This window comes from Protopterus annectens, chromosome 2.part1 (assembly GCF_019279795.1).
Source record: "Protopterus annectens isolate FY-2018-M chromosome 2.part1, PAN1.0, whole genome shotgun sequence".
Lineage (NCBI taxonomy): Eukaryota > Metazoa > Chordata > Ceratodontiformes > Protopteridae > Protopterus > Protopterus annectens.
In genome coordinates, this window is record NC_056729.1 from 1,302,754,256 (window position 1) to 1,302,771,721 (window position 17,466).

Sequence of the window (17,466 nt, forward strand, 5' to 3'; positions counted from 1 at the left end):
TTAACTAGATGTGTAGCATACAGAATAACATTTAGGATTTGCATTTCTTAGAAACCTATGTCTGTAAATGTGTAATTCAAACAATTCTTGGTAGAATGAATGACATCTAAACTACTTTATTATGATAAATGTATGTGCAATTTTACTATAGGTTTCCCAATACTTCCCCATCATCAAGGCAACTCACCATTCTCTGACTGCTAAGGCACATCACTCTGTTGATGTAGTTCTACCAGGCTATAAGGGGCAAACAATGTCATACTACAATCGGTAGTACTTTTTTTTACTCTTTTTTTTTTCCAGTAAAGTATAAAAACATATCTCATGGATGAAGACAGAAGGGAGAATACCCCAAATTACATCACATATCCAAAGTTCCAGTTATCACTGTCTCTATTTGCAAGTCTTTTTCTTCAGTCTCAATGAGGTTGCCCCATAATTGCTCCAAGGAGCTGACTTCCTCTGTTGATATTTCAGGTGTGGAAACTCCATATGTTCCCCATTGTCTTCAAACTGTGGTAAGGGCTGTGTTACCTCTTGTGTCTTGTGGGGAGAGGTTCTTTAATCAGGCGTGCTTTTCTAGTCACTAGTGTTTCTCCCTCCTTCTCATCATCCTAGCCCCTTCTCTGCTGTTGTGTTTCTTCGAGGAACATGACGCTGAATGATCTCTTTTCTTCCCACCCATTTGGTATGAACTTTGTCCTTTGTCCTTGAACCACTTCCCCATATGGTCTTGTACCCAATAATGCCTGAAGGTGTTCTTCAGATTTATGTGGAGTATTAAGGGTATAGTTTGCAGACCCTTGTGTAACACATAGCACTGTAGGAAACTAAGTCTGAGTTTGCTCCACAAGTTTCTAAATCATTTTAAAACTATCATGATCTGCCTTCTTTTTAAATACCACACTGTACTGTAATCTGGGATAATCTGAACTGCATTACCCGTCAAAAATAATTGTGATCCTTTAGCTCTCACTGTGTTCCAGATTTTTTCCCTGTTGTTAAAGTCTAAGCACTTTACAATAAAGTGTTTGGGAAAGTTGCTGTTTTTGTTCCTTTGGTAAACACTGTGTGCTCATTCTATTGTAGACAGCTGGCTCATGTTTAATAACCGTCTCAAACCATTTTTGATAAATGCTGTCAAATGTGCTCCTGCCACTTGATCTGGCAACTTGACTATCATCAAGTAGCTGTGCCTGAAATGATATTCAGGTCATCAAGCTTAAGATCCAATTTCTTAGTCTGAGTGGATAGCTCCTGCATTTGAATGATATGCATGACAGTGGTTCTCTTCATGTTTGACAGCTCCATTTGTTGATATGACAAAACATCCTCTATCTTTCACAAGTTTACATCATGGGAAGATATTTTTTATCTGTTGCACATCTTTGGCCATTGATTTCAGCAACCCTGTCAGAAAGTTGAAGATAGATTTAATATGTTTTAGGTCTGCTGTTACTGACCACATGGAAGACTCCATCTTTGGCTGACCTTACTTGTTCATGCTACAAGTGAGGTTTTCTTTATTCCACAAGCTTGCTCAGGCAAAATAGAATGGTGCACAGCCATTTATATTCATGTCTCCAACAGGGCTATCTCAATTTGGGACAGAGTCTAAAGTTTACATTTCTTGTGGCAAAACAGTAGAAAACAATGTCAAGCTGCACCAACATCCATCCTCTCTCTTGTACGTTCCCAAGTGCACCCCACAAGAAGAAGAAGAAGGATTTCACAATAAAGTCACAACTGAGTCAGATGATCCCAGTATAAAGCAATCAGTAAAAAGCAACAGACCAATGAAAAGCAGCTATAAATGTGACCAATTAGTGTCTGGCTGTCTAGACACTGCAACAAATAGCGTCCTTCCACTACAATAACCATTAATATCACAAGATGGCTTCCATGCTAGGCCAGAAACAAGTTAATTATAAACACTGAAAACAGTGATTTAAATGGAAAAACAGTATATAAAACCAATTAAATTAAAAAAAAAATAGATTTAAGAGGAGCTGAGAAATATTAAAAAAAATCCTGACAATTCTGGTGTAACAAAAGATCAGAACACATTTTCTGCTTCTCAGGCTGAGGGAGAAAAGCTCAGCACAATTGAGTTTTTCTCCAAAGACAAAAACAGGACACATCTAAATTAGTATAGAGCAAGCATTAACAGAAGAAGACCAGTGAAAAGGTACTATAAATGTGAACAGTAAGTGCCTGTCTACCTAGAAACAGCTGCAATTAATGTTCTCTCACTATAATAATCACTGATGTTTCAAGATAGCTCTCACAGTGGGCCAGAAGCAAACTAATTACAAAGAGCAAAAACAGTGATTTAAAAAAAAAAAAAACAGAAAAAAGAAACATATTAAGTTTAGAAAACAAAAATGGCAGAATGACCTAATTGCTTTAAACAATGAAAAAAAGAACTTTGCTGAGTTTTCTCTGGTTGGACTTACTTCTGGTGTAACACATGAACAGAACAACTTTCCAAATTCTCAGGCTGAGACAGATAAGCATATTATTCCAGAGTCATTCTTAAGAGGCAAAAGGATAGTACAGCTGATGAGTCAGGAGATTTTACTGGGTTTTATGTTTTAGGTGAGCCTGTTTCAGAATAGCATGGTCTGGTTGCTGCCGTGCGCAGCAATTCCAATAGGCGTTAATGCATGTAGACTACTTAACTTACTAAAACGGGTTGATAGTCGACTTATTTTTATTATTTTTTAGTCAAAATACAAGCTAATAAAGACAGTGTCCTGTTTTGAATACACAGTAATAGTATATTCTTATTCAGTATAATAATCTTGATATATAATATAAAGTTAATCTTAAATTCATGAGGTGAAGGTAGAATGGTAGTTGGGGGTCAGCCTGGGGTCCCCAACAAAATAGTTCAAATCTGAAGTCACAGTTGCTAAGGCAAGCCCTGTATGCATCAATAGTCTGCATGGGACTTCCTAAAGAGCAAACATCTACTGGAAAATACTTTCTTGAATGCCAGCAGCTATTGAAATTGTCTCAAAGTGATGAAGTTTTGCCTTTTTTTTCTTGACTAAAAGTACAAATAAGGTAACTATCTTCACATTTTCTTTCCCAACAACATGCAGAAATGCAGTACAAAACAAAATTTTTGGTTTCTTGGCTAATGAACTTACAGTACATTGAGGGATGAATGACATTTCTGTATCCAATGTTTCCAGTTTTCAACCAAATTTCTTAAAAGCACATTATTTTCAGATGGTTGCAGATAAGCCATCGATTTTACTTACAACTATACTTCAGTAGTTCCATACACAGAGGCTCTTGAAAGCATATATAATTCCTCAGTTTTTGCAGATGTGCCTTCTCCATTCTAACATGTATTTTACCATTTCTGATACCCTGTCATGTAAGACAGCTTAAAAAAAATAACACAGATAAACAGCAGATGTGACCTAAACTCCATGAGGTCCATATTCCAAAGTTCTGCAGAAACAAGGTTGTGTCATGTAACATGCAAATCACCATATGTAGCATACTGGACTTATGCCCATATATAACACTGGGAGCCATGATAAACCACCCTCAGAAAGAATGTGGTTCTTGTGGAAAAGGGCAGATTCTATTCATATTTAGTGGAGGTGAATATGAGTACATAATACTATGTTATGAGTCCTATTAATATACTATATGAGAGATTACATTGTATCTATTACACTTCCTCTTCTGTGTTGATATGTTGTATAAGGCCTGAAATGAATTTACTTATTCTATGCTTTCATCATATGGTATATGAGAAGGACAATGCAAAGAAGACTCAATGAATCTCATTTTGTTCCCTCTTTCTCCATTTATTTTGCTGCCACCTATTACTGGTTGAACTCAGTATATGTAATGTGTGTGTTTGTGTATGTGCATGTGTGCTGTGAATTACTTTGAATGGAATTCAGAATAAGTAATGATTTTTGTTCCTTGATACAGAATATTATGAAAACCTGAACTATTTGGGGACAGAGCAAAGTAAGGTATACTGTTCCTAGACAATGAATGCTGTCTCCACCATCAGCAGATATGTATTGGTGTCAATGAATGCATGAAGAGGCATTAAATCAGTGGAGGTCCTTACACATCTCTTTCCCACACTGTTTAGAATCTGATCTAATGTGAGTGTATGTGAATAATCAGATGATTTTTATGAGTTAATTTCTTTATTTGTTCATCTTTGTTGTTTGCTGATACAGAAGCTACACACACACAGATTTATGCATCATATGTTGGTGTAGTGGGGGGGCTATGAGAGTTTAAATTTCATGTTTACATGGTTGTATAAATGATTGTGATATATCTTCTTTCTATTTGTATAGTCCAATCAGTACTGTCAATAAAATAATTGGATGGCTACTGTCTATATTCATCATAGAAAAAATAATTATGGGAGATGTTTGTAAATATAGTATTGGTACAGTAAGTGGCGTTACTGGGAAAAGTGATGCTGCGGAGGTTGTGTGTTAGCACCAATCTCAAATAGATTTATAGCATGCTAATAATTAGGGCAAGAAAACGTTTTAAACTGTTAAATTTTAGCAACAGCTACAAATGACAGAGCTTATCTCAAAGTCTAGAAACCACATGAAATTCAGTCAAGTTTTTCTGTCTATAGACTTCATATCTGCATAATGTCAATATAGACATCTGCTAGTCTTCTTACAGGAGATTCCACTAAAACAGATTATGTACTATAGAGAATATACTGATGTGTGGGCTGCAACTTTAGACCAGTAGCAGTACACATATGTTTATAGCTTCACACTAGAATGGAATTTCAAACTAAATGTCTGCAATACTGTCCTGCTGCAGAACAAACAAGGACTACACTATTAAGGAAATATAGAAGATGATTTCAAAGGAAAACTATGAGTCAATTTTTTTGGAGAGACGGGAGATATACCTATTTTGCATGAATACATTTTAATTTTTGTTGTGTATAATCTGGCCAATAGTTGTGGACATATGCTACCTCTTTGTATTTGTCACACTGTATTGGGGCTATCTCTGCCTCACATGGCCATCTTCTGCAGCCAGATCCACCAGTGGCTCATCGGCTGGTACATCCTCCACCTCTGCCTCCAGTTTGATTGGTCTTTCAATAACATCCTTCTGCTCTAGCTGTCACCATATACAGCAATGAACAGACAGTAAAAATGTTGCTGGAGGTCTCTGGAGCATATTGCAGTGTAGCACCAGAAAAACCTATAGAGGAAGCTGGCCTTCATCAGTCTGAACACATGCTCAGTGATGTTTTGGGTCTATGTCAGGATGACATTGTATGTTGTCGAAGCCATAGTCTGTGGGTTTCATATTAGTGTAATGAGCTATGGCTCAGTGGCATAACTAGTATCACCAATAAGATGTCACTGTAAGAAATTACCTCACACAAATCTGTGGTATAAGTTGGACATGTGCTTGAAGTGGGAATCATGAGAATGCCTATTAGAGATATAAACACATACGATGCTCTTTGCATTTTGCATCATCTGGCAGTTGATAGAGTGGAAACTGTTCTAATTAATATACCCTTGGTCATGTAGACCAGTCATGTGGACAAGGCAGAGCATTGTAGCAATAAGAATGCAGTCTATGTCTACTAGATGTTCAGAGAAATGGGTTATTTTGTAGAAATCCTGCATAATGTTGTTTCTTTCCTCTTTGATGCTCGGGAAGCACATATGTTCCACCACATGATGCAACATCACATAAAGGAGCTGGTATAGTGTTCATGAGACAGATGCCCATGATATATTCACTGTGTGCTATGATGGTCACTATAAGGCCCCTGTACTGAGAGTAGTCAGAGGTATTTATGCCTCAGTATCGACAGAGATTGGAATTCCATGCATCCAATGAGATTCTTTGTGAGGATGGCCCATGTATACCAGTTCTTGTACCTTCTCTCTCTCCACAGTAGTGGTCAGCTATGTCTCTGCCATGGAGGTGATAGTATGTTAATCACTACCAGATCCTTCTGCAATGTGGAGATCAACTATGGCCCCCACACATAGCATGCACTGGCTGCAAGAATTGCATTTTCTACATCTAGCACTCCAAAAATCTTGGTGTGCAAACATGTTGAAGGCCATGGTTGATCATGTACATTTTTATTCATTTCTAAAACATTCCTCCATTATTTAACTTTTGTTGCATTTACAGTGGGGCTCATCAGCGATGCTGCTCATGTTCGAATCATTATACAGTCATTAAAATATGATGCTGACCAAATAATTTGTTTTGGTTGTGCAACAGCTCTACTTTTGTCTCTGAAATGGCCCTGTCCTGCATACAGATGTTCTTAGCACAATTTTGCCTAACTCAGTATACTATTTGTTTCTGAATCTAGGAGTATTGTTTTGGAGTACCTTAAGACTTTACATTTATCATGTTAATTTTTCTTAAAGAATGTGCCATGAACCATCATATAACTGTCATTAGTAGTGTAACATCTGTAGAGTTAGTTCACTCCCATTACCTCTTGTTTTTGTTGCTCATAGGTTCATAGATTAGTACTAGGCTAACTGCCCTTGTGAGCCATTTGAAGCCTAGCTATTTCCCCTGTGTGAGAATCAAACCCTGCACTTTGCCTTTATAAGGAAACACCTTATCGATTATGCCACTTCTCCCACCTTTGCACATATGCTTCTAAGCCAATATACAGTTTCTTTCTAAAGGCCATATGCCAAGACCCTGGAAGAAAACACAATGAAGCTTACGGACAGGACAACTTAGTCAAGCCTCGTAGTTGTTGATTTAACAGTGTAGTCCACAGAAATCCACAGGATAAAAATGCCAAGGAACAAAGCTTTTCAGCTGTAAAATAGTTTAATCCAAGCATTTGCTTCATAGGGAAAAACTGAAATCACACTAACGCTCCAAATGCAAGTATGTTTTCATTTGAAAAACTTTCTCAGATGTTGGCTGGTAACTACATCAGTGCATATATATAAGTCAATTAACATTTAAAACCACAGTACTTTTTCTGCAAGAAATAAGGCATTTAGAATGTGCCTTTAAAAGTTTTCATGACATAATTTTCAATTATGCCTCATTTACTATGCAGCATGAGATTGGTGATTTTAAATGTTAATTGATGTATATATAAGCACTGGTGCAGTTACCAGCCCACATCTGAGGAAGTTTTTGAATCGAAAACGTACTTGCATTTGGAGCGTTAGTGTGATTTCAGTGTTTTTTCCTGTGAAGCGAATGCTTGGATTAAACTATTTTACAGCTAAAAAGCTTTGTTCCTTGGCATTTTTATCCTGTGGATTTCTGTGGACTACACTGTTAAATCAACAACTACAAGACTTGACTAAGTCGTCCTGTCCGTAAGCTTCATTGTGTTTTCTTCCAGGGTCTTGGCATATGGTTTTTTAGTTACTTTTTTGACCTGTAGGCAGTTTTTGGTTCTTTCTAAGGGAGTAACAGTGATTATGTACTAGATTTGCTGTTTTTATACTATGTTTTATACTACTGAACAAATCACTTTTCAGCATTATTTTAATCTATCTGTGCCTATGTGCTTATATATGCACATTAAGCATTCATTTTAAAGCATAATCTCACTATCTTTCATGTTATACAGTCAAACAAACTAAACATTTTACATATGTGCTGTACCTCTAAATCAGCCAGATGAGTAAACCAGCTACATATTTCCTTAACCTGTTTATTCTGTGCTTAAGTGCTTTGGAAACTGCACCCAAGAATTTCAGAAACATATAGGTGCAACTTTATAGAGAGCTTATGCCCATATAAGCCATCAGTCCTATATTGCAAATGGATCACTGTCTACTTTCTATTATTGTCCAGTGTTTGTCTTGCACATCACCCAGATTATTCTGTCTTTTTAATCCAATGCAATCTAAGGAAAGCTACTTCATATGCCCACTATTTTCAGTATCTTACAAATAAACAATCTTCTATCTATATTAAAATCATTGCCCAACATTATTGCATATTTATCTTAATGTAGTTTAGTACTAGTGTAGTATTCATGAGGCAGATGCCTGTGATATACCCACTGTATCACCTGATGGTCACTGTAAGATCCCTGTACTGAGACTAGTCAGGGCTACGTATGCCTTAGTATCCACAGAGATGGATAATCCATTCATCCCACCAGATTCTGTGAGGATAGTATAATCTTATTATTTTAGTACCAACTCAAACAATATAGGTAACAAAAAAGGTAGGTGTTGCTAGAAGCATGACATAGAAATGAAATAAAGTGGGTTATGAATACGTGTTATAAATTGAAGCTAAACATAGACTTGACCTTTCAGCTTAAAGTCTTCTTGAGAAAGAAGATGAAAGATTAAAAAAATAGCTTATTTTTTATAATGCAAGTTTTTTCTGAAGAATAAATCAAGTCAACATGCCAGTTTTAACCTTTATTTTGCATTTTCAGCATGTGCTCACAAGTCTTTTTTGTTTTTATTAAACAAAATAGTTGTAGAAAATGCAAAAAAAAAGGAACGCTGAGGCTTAAATTATTTTAAAGCCATTGTTAGTCTGGATATCTGAGATTTTTCTGGACTTTGTTGCCTACAGAAAATGTAACGTATCGATAAGTTGTTGGCAGATTCTAACATTGGTATTGAGATTCTCTGGTTAATCTTAATAAATAAATAATGCAAGCTTCTCATAACATGTAAACAATAGAAATAAACACCAGCTGCATACAATCCCCTCATTTTTTCAGCACTGGGACTATAACACTGGACCATGACTCCTAATGCTTTGCAGTTAAAGGTATCCTGATTCTTTGACAATGCATATTATTAGAGTTATGCTTATACAGTAGTGAGAGAGTAAATCACAGTTATAGTGAACTAAACATCAGGTGTCAGACTGGACTAGTCATAATCCAGCATATGTGCTTTCTGTACAATGTGACTAGTACGCCATCCTGCATTATCATGATCTAGTAACAGAGATCAGTATAATGACAGGGAGCATACAGATGGCAGTCTTGTTCTATGAGTGGTGCCCCAATGCAAAAAAAAAAAATATATATATATATTTATATATATATATATATATATATATATATATATATATATATACACACACACACACACACACACACACACACACACACACACACACACACACACCCACAGATATGGAAACACTTTGCAATCTCGAAATACTGAAATGTAAAATTTAAGTATCTCGAGACCAAAGTGTCAAATCTGCAGATGCGTGAAACTGCAGAATATCGAACCCAGAAATGTCAAACCCATGGTACTGATGGTGCGTTAGGTAAGTGTGATGTTTTAAGGGTTTTGGGGAGGGTTTGTGTGTTTGTGAGTGTGTTGGGGAGTGTTAGATGTGGGTTATGGTACGTAAGTGAGAGTGTGAGTGTGTCAGTGTGGAGAGTGGTGGTGTTTGTGCGATATGTGTTTGTGCGAGGGGGGTGTGGAATGTATGTTGGTGGGTTTTGTGTGTGTTGGTGTTTAGTGCAATTTCGAAGTTAGTATATATAAATAGGAGAGTGTCGGGGGTGCAGGGGTGCTTGCCCTTCTGCTTATAGTAAGTGTGTGTGTATGTGTGTGTTGTGTGGAGGTAGGTGTAGTTGTGTTTGTGTGTGTGCTTTAATGGTCACAGTTTTGGTTTTTGCTTTTTTGGTGTTTTGGCTTTATAGTCTCGAAATACTGAAATTCGATATTTCAATATTTCAATATTTCGAGATTATAAAGTGAATCCATATATATATATATATATATATATATATATATATATATATATATCTACTGTGAAGAGAAATTACTCTAGAGCTGCATTGCACAGCAGGGAGCAGCTACTTAGTGGTGTATAACCTAGCTATGTAAGTCATACATTAGCTATTCCTTGCTGTTCTGGAATCTGCTGTCACTTCAGGCAGTGGTTCACAAAAAGTTTCCATTTATATGCCACAACAGCAGACTTATGGTCATTGCAATAATATGATAATGGGAGATCTAGGGTGAACTGATGTCCCCCTGGTGAGAATTAAGTGGCATTACTATACAGAAGCAATGATATGTGTGATTGTGGTACAAGATTTGCTTGTTTGCCTGCACCATAAAGAACTGAGTTGATGATAAGACTTTTTTGTCAATGTAAAGAGTTTTATTTTTTTTCCATAGTACTCTTGCTGCTCAGCTTTATGTTTTGCATTACATAACAGGAAAGTGGAATTGCTGTGGTCACAGATTTTACACCATCTGTAGGTACATAGTTCTGGTACCATGTTATGTAGCTGCGACCAGCATATGCCCACTGATATACAGCCATAGAGCCATTGAATCAAGTACAGTCTTAGGGAGTGGGTTGCATGTGTGGTCAATGCATCTGTCCTTGTGGCATCATAGTAGGGTAAGACCAAATAAAATATCTTACCACCCCGTGTAGCAGTCTTTATGAATCGCAGAGACTTTTGTACACTGCTCTAATGTGTACCAGTCCTACACCGCTGGCACAATGTACAAGAATCCGGCCAAATAGTTTTATTTTGCATGATTTCCATATAATCTAATTTTCCATATAATGTCACATCTTCATCTTTTCAGTGTCTATATTCATTACAATACTTTTACTAAGAATTTATTGTTTCTATTGAAGCAAAGTCAGTCATCAATCATTGCTGTTCTCTATCTGCGCTTTCAGTTCTTCCTTTAACTTTGACCATCTCACATATAAAGTACATGCTTTGCATTCTGCATGCTTTCTCTGAATGTATTGCATTTAAGATCTTTTAATTTTTTTTTAACCTTGTTTTATGATGACTGTAAAGCATTGCCTCATTCCTGCCTAATCGGCCCATTAGTCCCCAAAACGTGAAATCTGAGCAGCCCATTAATTTCTCTAAAGGGTGAGGATTTAAATAGCAGAGTGGGTGTTATCATCATTCTTGGAGAACTGGAAGTTTTCTGCTTATCTCTGATTGTTTCTGTTTATGCCCATTAGCATGCTACTCAGGTCCTAGTGTGCAGCATGTCTTTAGCAGATCATATCAACCACAAGTAATGTAACCCCTGAGAATGCTCTGCCTTTTCTGATGCAAGCATTCTTGGGTGATATCTATTTTGTTCCTGAGATTCTAATCCAGGGAATGTGTGTGGGACATGAGCTCCCTTTCACTCCCATGCCCACAGGGAGGCGAACAGGCTTTTTCCTGATCATTCTGATCCTTTGTCTCTCCATCCCCTAAGTAACTATTGCAGCACCTGTGTAACTAATCAAATCTGGGCCCTTTGGGTCTTAGTCTTGGCTTTATCATTCTATGCTGTTGAACTAACTGTGAGATTTTATTTTTATCTGTACTACCTTCTCATATCTTCAGTTTTCCTTAGTATTTTCAAAAGTTTTGAAAGAATTTTCTAATACAGAGACAAATTCAGGTAATTAATGTACATACCAAATATCCAAATAACCAGACCTTTTTCAAAATTGTGTGCAGTCATATCCATTATATTTCTCTTGAATGAATTCCATAATCTTGCAAGCAGTATTCCCAAGGTACTGCACATTAGGTAGAAATGTATTATTTCTCATTTTGTGTTTCATCTTTTGCACTGGTGTCATGTCACTATCTTCTTGGTACTCCAGATATTTATGCCATTTATTCAATTATTCTGTCACAGTTTTGGAGTTCTACAGAGTTCACCTCATACAATGAATCCACATTTTAAATATGCATCATACAGGAGCAGTTTGAGTTCATTATTTTACTGTACTATGACCATGGCAAGGCTCTCCACCAGAAGCTGTGAACACTGGCGCTTAACAATGGTCACTATTGAAGTGACACCCCAGCCCCATCTGCAAAAATGGACAAACAGGTTGTGAATGAATGGATTTTATTGTACCTTGCTTATTATATCCGCTTAAATAAGTATATTTAGTTTGTTTCCCATGTTATTTTCTTGCTAACTCATTAAGGCAATTATATTTGTGATACAGATTGCCATAACTGTTTCTTGATTTTCTTGATGTTTTTAGGATCCTAGCAGCACATCATGACACAGATATGCAGGCTCTCTCTAATATGAACCATTTTCTGATGTTGGCTGCTAGGTATTATATAAGAAGTGATTTTTTTCGTTAAAAAGGCATTTCCTTTATACATACCAAATTGCATGTCACCATTTTTGATGCCTTAATTCCACATGTCTAATTTCAAACACCTACAGGATAAGAATGATGTGTCATCATGTTTCTATGGGCAGGTGCTAATGGAGTCTGAAGTGCTTCCTTGCAATGTAACCTGACAAAGCAGATGAAAGGTGATCTGAGAATGAATATATTGTTGAATTATACTCAGAAAATTAGCTCTGCCTTAAAATGTTATCTCTATATTCAGTATATTTATTTTAAAGATGCATTGTTTATGTATTGTTTTAGTAGTTATTTATTTATATTGCCAACATTTGTTTTACCCAGCAGACATTAATTATGAAAATTGAAATTGCAATGAAGTCTTAATGATCTAAAGTAAAATAGTATAAAATATGTACACTCTGCAAAAAGATTGTTGTAGTCTTAATCTTATCTTCAATGTATGCAAACAAAAGGACCAAAATACATAATATTTATTATCCTTGTTTTGTGACATATTTGTATATATATTTCTAGCATAGTGCTATACTTGGGGAAACATTTTTTATTTTAAAGAAATATTTGTCAACATAATTTTTACATAATTTCTCATATTCTAAATTTACATTTATGGACATGTCTTAAATATACCATTAAATTCATAATCTGTATTGGATTAGACTAAATGACATCTTTTACCTGCTATAGGAAATGACATTTCATAAATAGTTTTAAATACAATATGATTTACTATGAAGCAGTGTTAGAAAAATAGGTATAATTAATTGTTATGTCAATATGATATGATAATTAATTAATAGCATCCAGCATTTAAATCTTTTGAGTGCCAAAGTATAATATAATAATAGTAAAAATGTTTTATTCAGAAGCTTTTTACTTATTTTTGTATGTTTACTTTTTGGCTAGTGGTCTTTAGCTAGTAAGTGAATTATTGAGTTTTGTTTCTTAAAGCAAAATCCCATCCATATGGAAAGTATCACATATCATCCCTCTACACAAAGGTGGCCCATCTACTGAACTTTCCAACTTTCGCCCCATTGCCTTACTCTCCCCAATAGCTAAAATAATGGAGAAATGCATTCACAGACAACTACTTGACCACCTTCTCCAGAATAACTTACTTGCAAGCTGCCAACATGGTTTTAGACCATTCCATAGCACAACAACTGCCCTGCTATCCTTCTCTGACACCATAAACAAAAACCGAAACAATAACACATTTTCATCTACACTTTTCATTGACCTTTCAAAGGCCTTCGATATGGTGAATCATAACTTGCTTATTGACATACTAAAGGTCCAATCACTTGATGCACAGGCACTACAATGGTTTAAATCCTATCTGAAAAACCGACACCAAGCCGTACTCTGGAATAATAATCTTTCCACACCACTCCCTGTGAACATAGCAGTACCTCAAGGCTCTATTTTAGGTCCTCTTCTCTTCTCTTTATTTATAAATAACCTACACACCACAATTCCACAAGCCACCTGCATACAATATGCAGATGATTCTATAATTTGTTCAGCCAAGTCCATAACCTCTCTCCAGTCAATCACCCAATCCATATTTAACAGTGCTGAAAACTGGTTCTAGCAACATGGTCTCCTACTGAACCCCAAAAAAACTAAATTATTGCTCTTTGCTCCTACTCTTAAGTCAACTCAACTGTACTTCACTGTAACCTCTAACAATGGTACTAACATATCCCCTGACACTATTACCCATCTACTGGGAGTAACAATTGATAACCACCTTAGCTATGATCACCATATTAACTCTACAATAAAGTCTGTTAACAAAAAACTTGGCACCCTTTACAGAATCAAACCCTTCCTAACCCCTTCTGTCAGGATAACCATTTCCCAGACCCATCTGATTTCTACCCTATTCTATGCCTCTGCAATATATACTAATCTTTCTAAAAGCAACCTCTCCAAACTCTCAGCATGTTACAATAACATAGCCAGATTTGCCAATGGCACCCCCTTTAGAACCCACCATTGTCACAACATCAAACAACTGGGATGGTTAGAACTGCAGAACCAACTGCTATGCCAACAACTTGTCATCTCCCATAAGATTCTCTATCATCTTAACAATACCCCAATCGTCAATAATCTGATCACCCCCTACAAAAATCTTCCTACACTTCGATCAGCTAATAAGCTACTAGTTTCCACTATTAAATCCAACAACAAAGCAGAGGACTCTCTTTTCTCCAACACAATAGGAAAAAGTTGGAACCAGCTTCCTAATGAACTTACCACCCTTACTTCCACTCTTTATTTCAAAACACTACTTAAAGAATACCTTAAAACTCACTGGCTCCGTCCCTGCTCTAACCCTGACTAATACCTCCTTCCCCTTGCTGCTCTCTCTATTCTCCTGATCTACTGCACTATCAGTCCTTGTGGTAATGAAAGTATATTAGTCAATAATTTTATTAATTGTTATCTCTCAAATGCTCACTAAATGTATTTTGTTTTAGTATAACCTACTATACAGCTTTGTTTTAAGTCTAACTGAATCTCAATTATAAACCATCTACTGTATTTCTGTCAACTATTACAATATATAATATTGATTGTCTGTGCCTTTGCTTGGAGCTTTTCTCCCCGGGCCTCTACTGAAAGTGGACATATATCCAGCTAGACTAGCCCAGTCAACAAATGTAAAATAAATAAAATAAATTAAACTGTACCAGTATATGTGACATGACATTTGTCAAGCCAGATTCCTCTAAGATTCATTGGCATTTAACTTGACATGGCCTGTCCACAGAGTTAAACTATTTGGGACTCAACTTACTGAATAAAATTAAAGGCACATGTATTATTGCAGAGGGCGATCCCTCTGCACCACTCATTTGAGAGCAAGTCCTCCAAAAGAATGGATATCAACTCCATGTTACAGAATCACAGAGATGGGCAAAATCTATCAAACCAAAGGAATTACTATTGGGACACAAATAGATAGCACACAAGAAGTGATCTTCTATGGAAAGCAGTGATTGACAAATTCAACATTAGGGATCTGAATGTGGCGAATGGAATCCTCTTGGAGTTGTGACCCAGGGAAGTATAGGGTAACTGTGAAGGCCATGTTGCCTTGGGGCTAGTGTCCTGCTAGAGTCTAGATATGCTAGTATTCTCATTTTAGCAGTTCATTCACTGCAAGACATTGAACAAAAGCTATCCTTTGATTTATATTTCACTCTGCAGAGCTGTGAGGAATTGTTGTTTGTTTTATTCAATATGTTATGAACGATATTCTCTTAAAATGTTGACCTATTACTTTAAATAATTGATGTGGCTGATCTTGCAATCTATGAGTGATTCTCTTACTACTTTCTTTCCTTTTCTGCAAATATACAGAAACATGTTTAGCCCTTTGAATTATATCTGATATCTAGATCTATTTATGGGCAACCTATGTTTTGATCGAAACAGGCAACGTCAGTCCTGCCTTCAATGAACAGGATATATCAAAATGTCATTAACTATGTAAACGAATGACAAAAAAATAGAGAAATTTGCACCACCATCAGCTGGATTGGGTAATAATGAAATAAATAAGTAAGGTAGTCTTGCAGGCAGCCAAAAAAGTAGGTAAAGGACCAGAACCAAAAGATACAGTATATAAAAATACAGAAGTAAACCTAAGAAGTAAATCTGGCAGGAAACATAAGTACTGTATAGCAATAATGTTATTGAAAAGGACTGTGAGGATGTAATATTAATAAAATATTACTCCTCCACCAGTAATGTTGATGTTTGCAGATAGTGTAGAACAGCACTCTGTAGTGAGTACCCAGTGATGAGCTTCCACAATTAACTATATCACTTGTAATGCAGTTCATACTTTAGGGTGCAGACATTTTCTTTTCTTTTTTTTTTTTTTTGTTAGTTTACAGATTAATCGATGTAGACATTTGGCATACTCTATATTACAGAGAGCAGATCAAAGCTGCATGCTTCTATTTAAATTTAGGAAGCCCAATTTATGTTTTACAATGGTCTTAGGCCATAAACAAGTTTGAGGTGACTGCTTCAATAAGCTCTACTATCAATTTTTGATCACTAATGCATTGTTTTTAATTAGCTAATTATTGCGTTTAGTTAGATGAGAGTAACTTATAAGGGCCACATTGTTTTGTTACTGTATGTTGAATATGATACATAGATTACTGCCTGTTACGATTTAAAATGGGAAACATTTCAAATACTGTATCTGCTTTTAAGCATTGTGTCAACATAAAGTGTTTTTTCATTGAGAGGAATGTACTGACCGTTGTACCCTGTATAATAGAATCTGATTTCTACCCCTTCTTTCTTTCCCTCTGTCATCTAACTCTCTTCCTTCTTAAAATAAATCACACATCAGATTAGTTCACGACACTTTTTCTCACTAATTTGCCCCCCTAAATGTCCTACAGATGATTGTCTACTTTTACCTGTTGAAGTCACAGGGAGACTCTCTGGCTGGTCCTAACCCACATTTTTATTTTATGAACAGATGAGACCGTAACTTAAACAAAGTGAAAGACAGTAAAGACAGTTTCTGGCTGCTGCTTTGCAAGTCTGACAACATATGTGTTATCCTCTTCCAATGTATCACTCAAACACTGTGCTATGTTCATAGGTTTATAGGTATACACTAGGCTAATGACCAAAAGAGTCCTTACAAGCCAAGCCAAGCTTCCCAAATGTCTCCAGCAAGTTTTTTTTTTTGTGCCCTAGATGTTAGTTATAGAGGTATATTTTTATGATAATGTGCAAGTTAGAGCATGGCTGGTCAAGCATTTACAGGCTGCCTTTGTCCATTAGAGACATTGGTGCAAGGCCACGAGTGAATTTCTAATTTCCCATTCACTGGTCCAGTTTACACTTGAATATGGTTAGGGAACAGCTTTGCATCAACTGGATAGGAAGCCTTTTCGACAAATGGGGTATTCTTTTAGACACATGCCTGGCCATAGTCAAGGTTTAAATCTTTGATTGGGTAGTCCTGATGTTATTTGTTTTGCAGCTATGCAAAAGTTACATCATTCAGATTCCAGCTCAAAAGACACCTCCATCAAAAATCTGATCACAATCACTTTTTGAAAGGGTACATCGCCTAACTCTTCTCTGACCTACATCACTTCTGCTTCTATCTTTTGTTCTCACATGTTGCTTACCTCCAATATTTACTACTAAAATAATTCCACATTTGCCTTTTTTCTTCTCTGCTAACAGTTGTACATTGTTTCAATTATCTGCTAAACTCTGGACCTTCTGTGATTAGGCTGTGTTTATGAATTAGTTCTGTTTTATTATTTTGTCGAT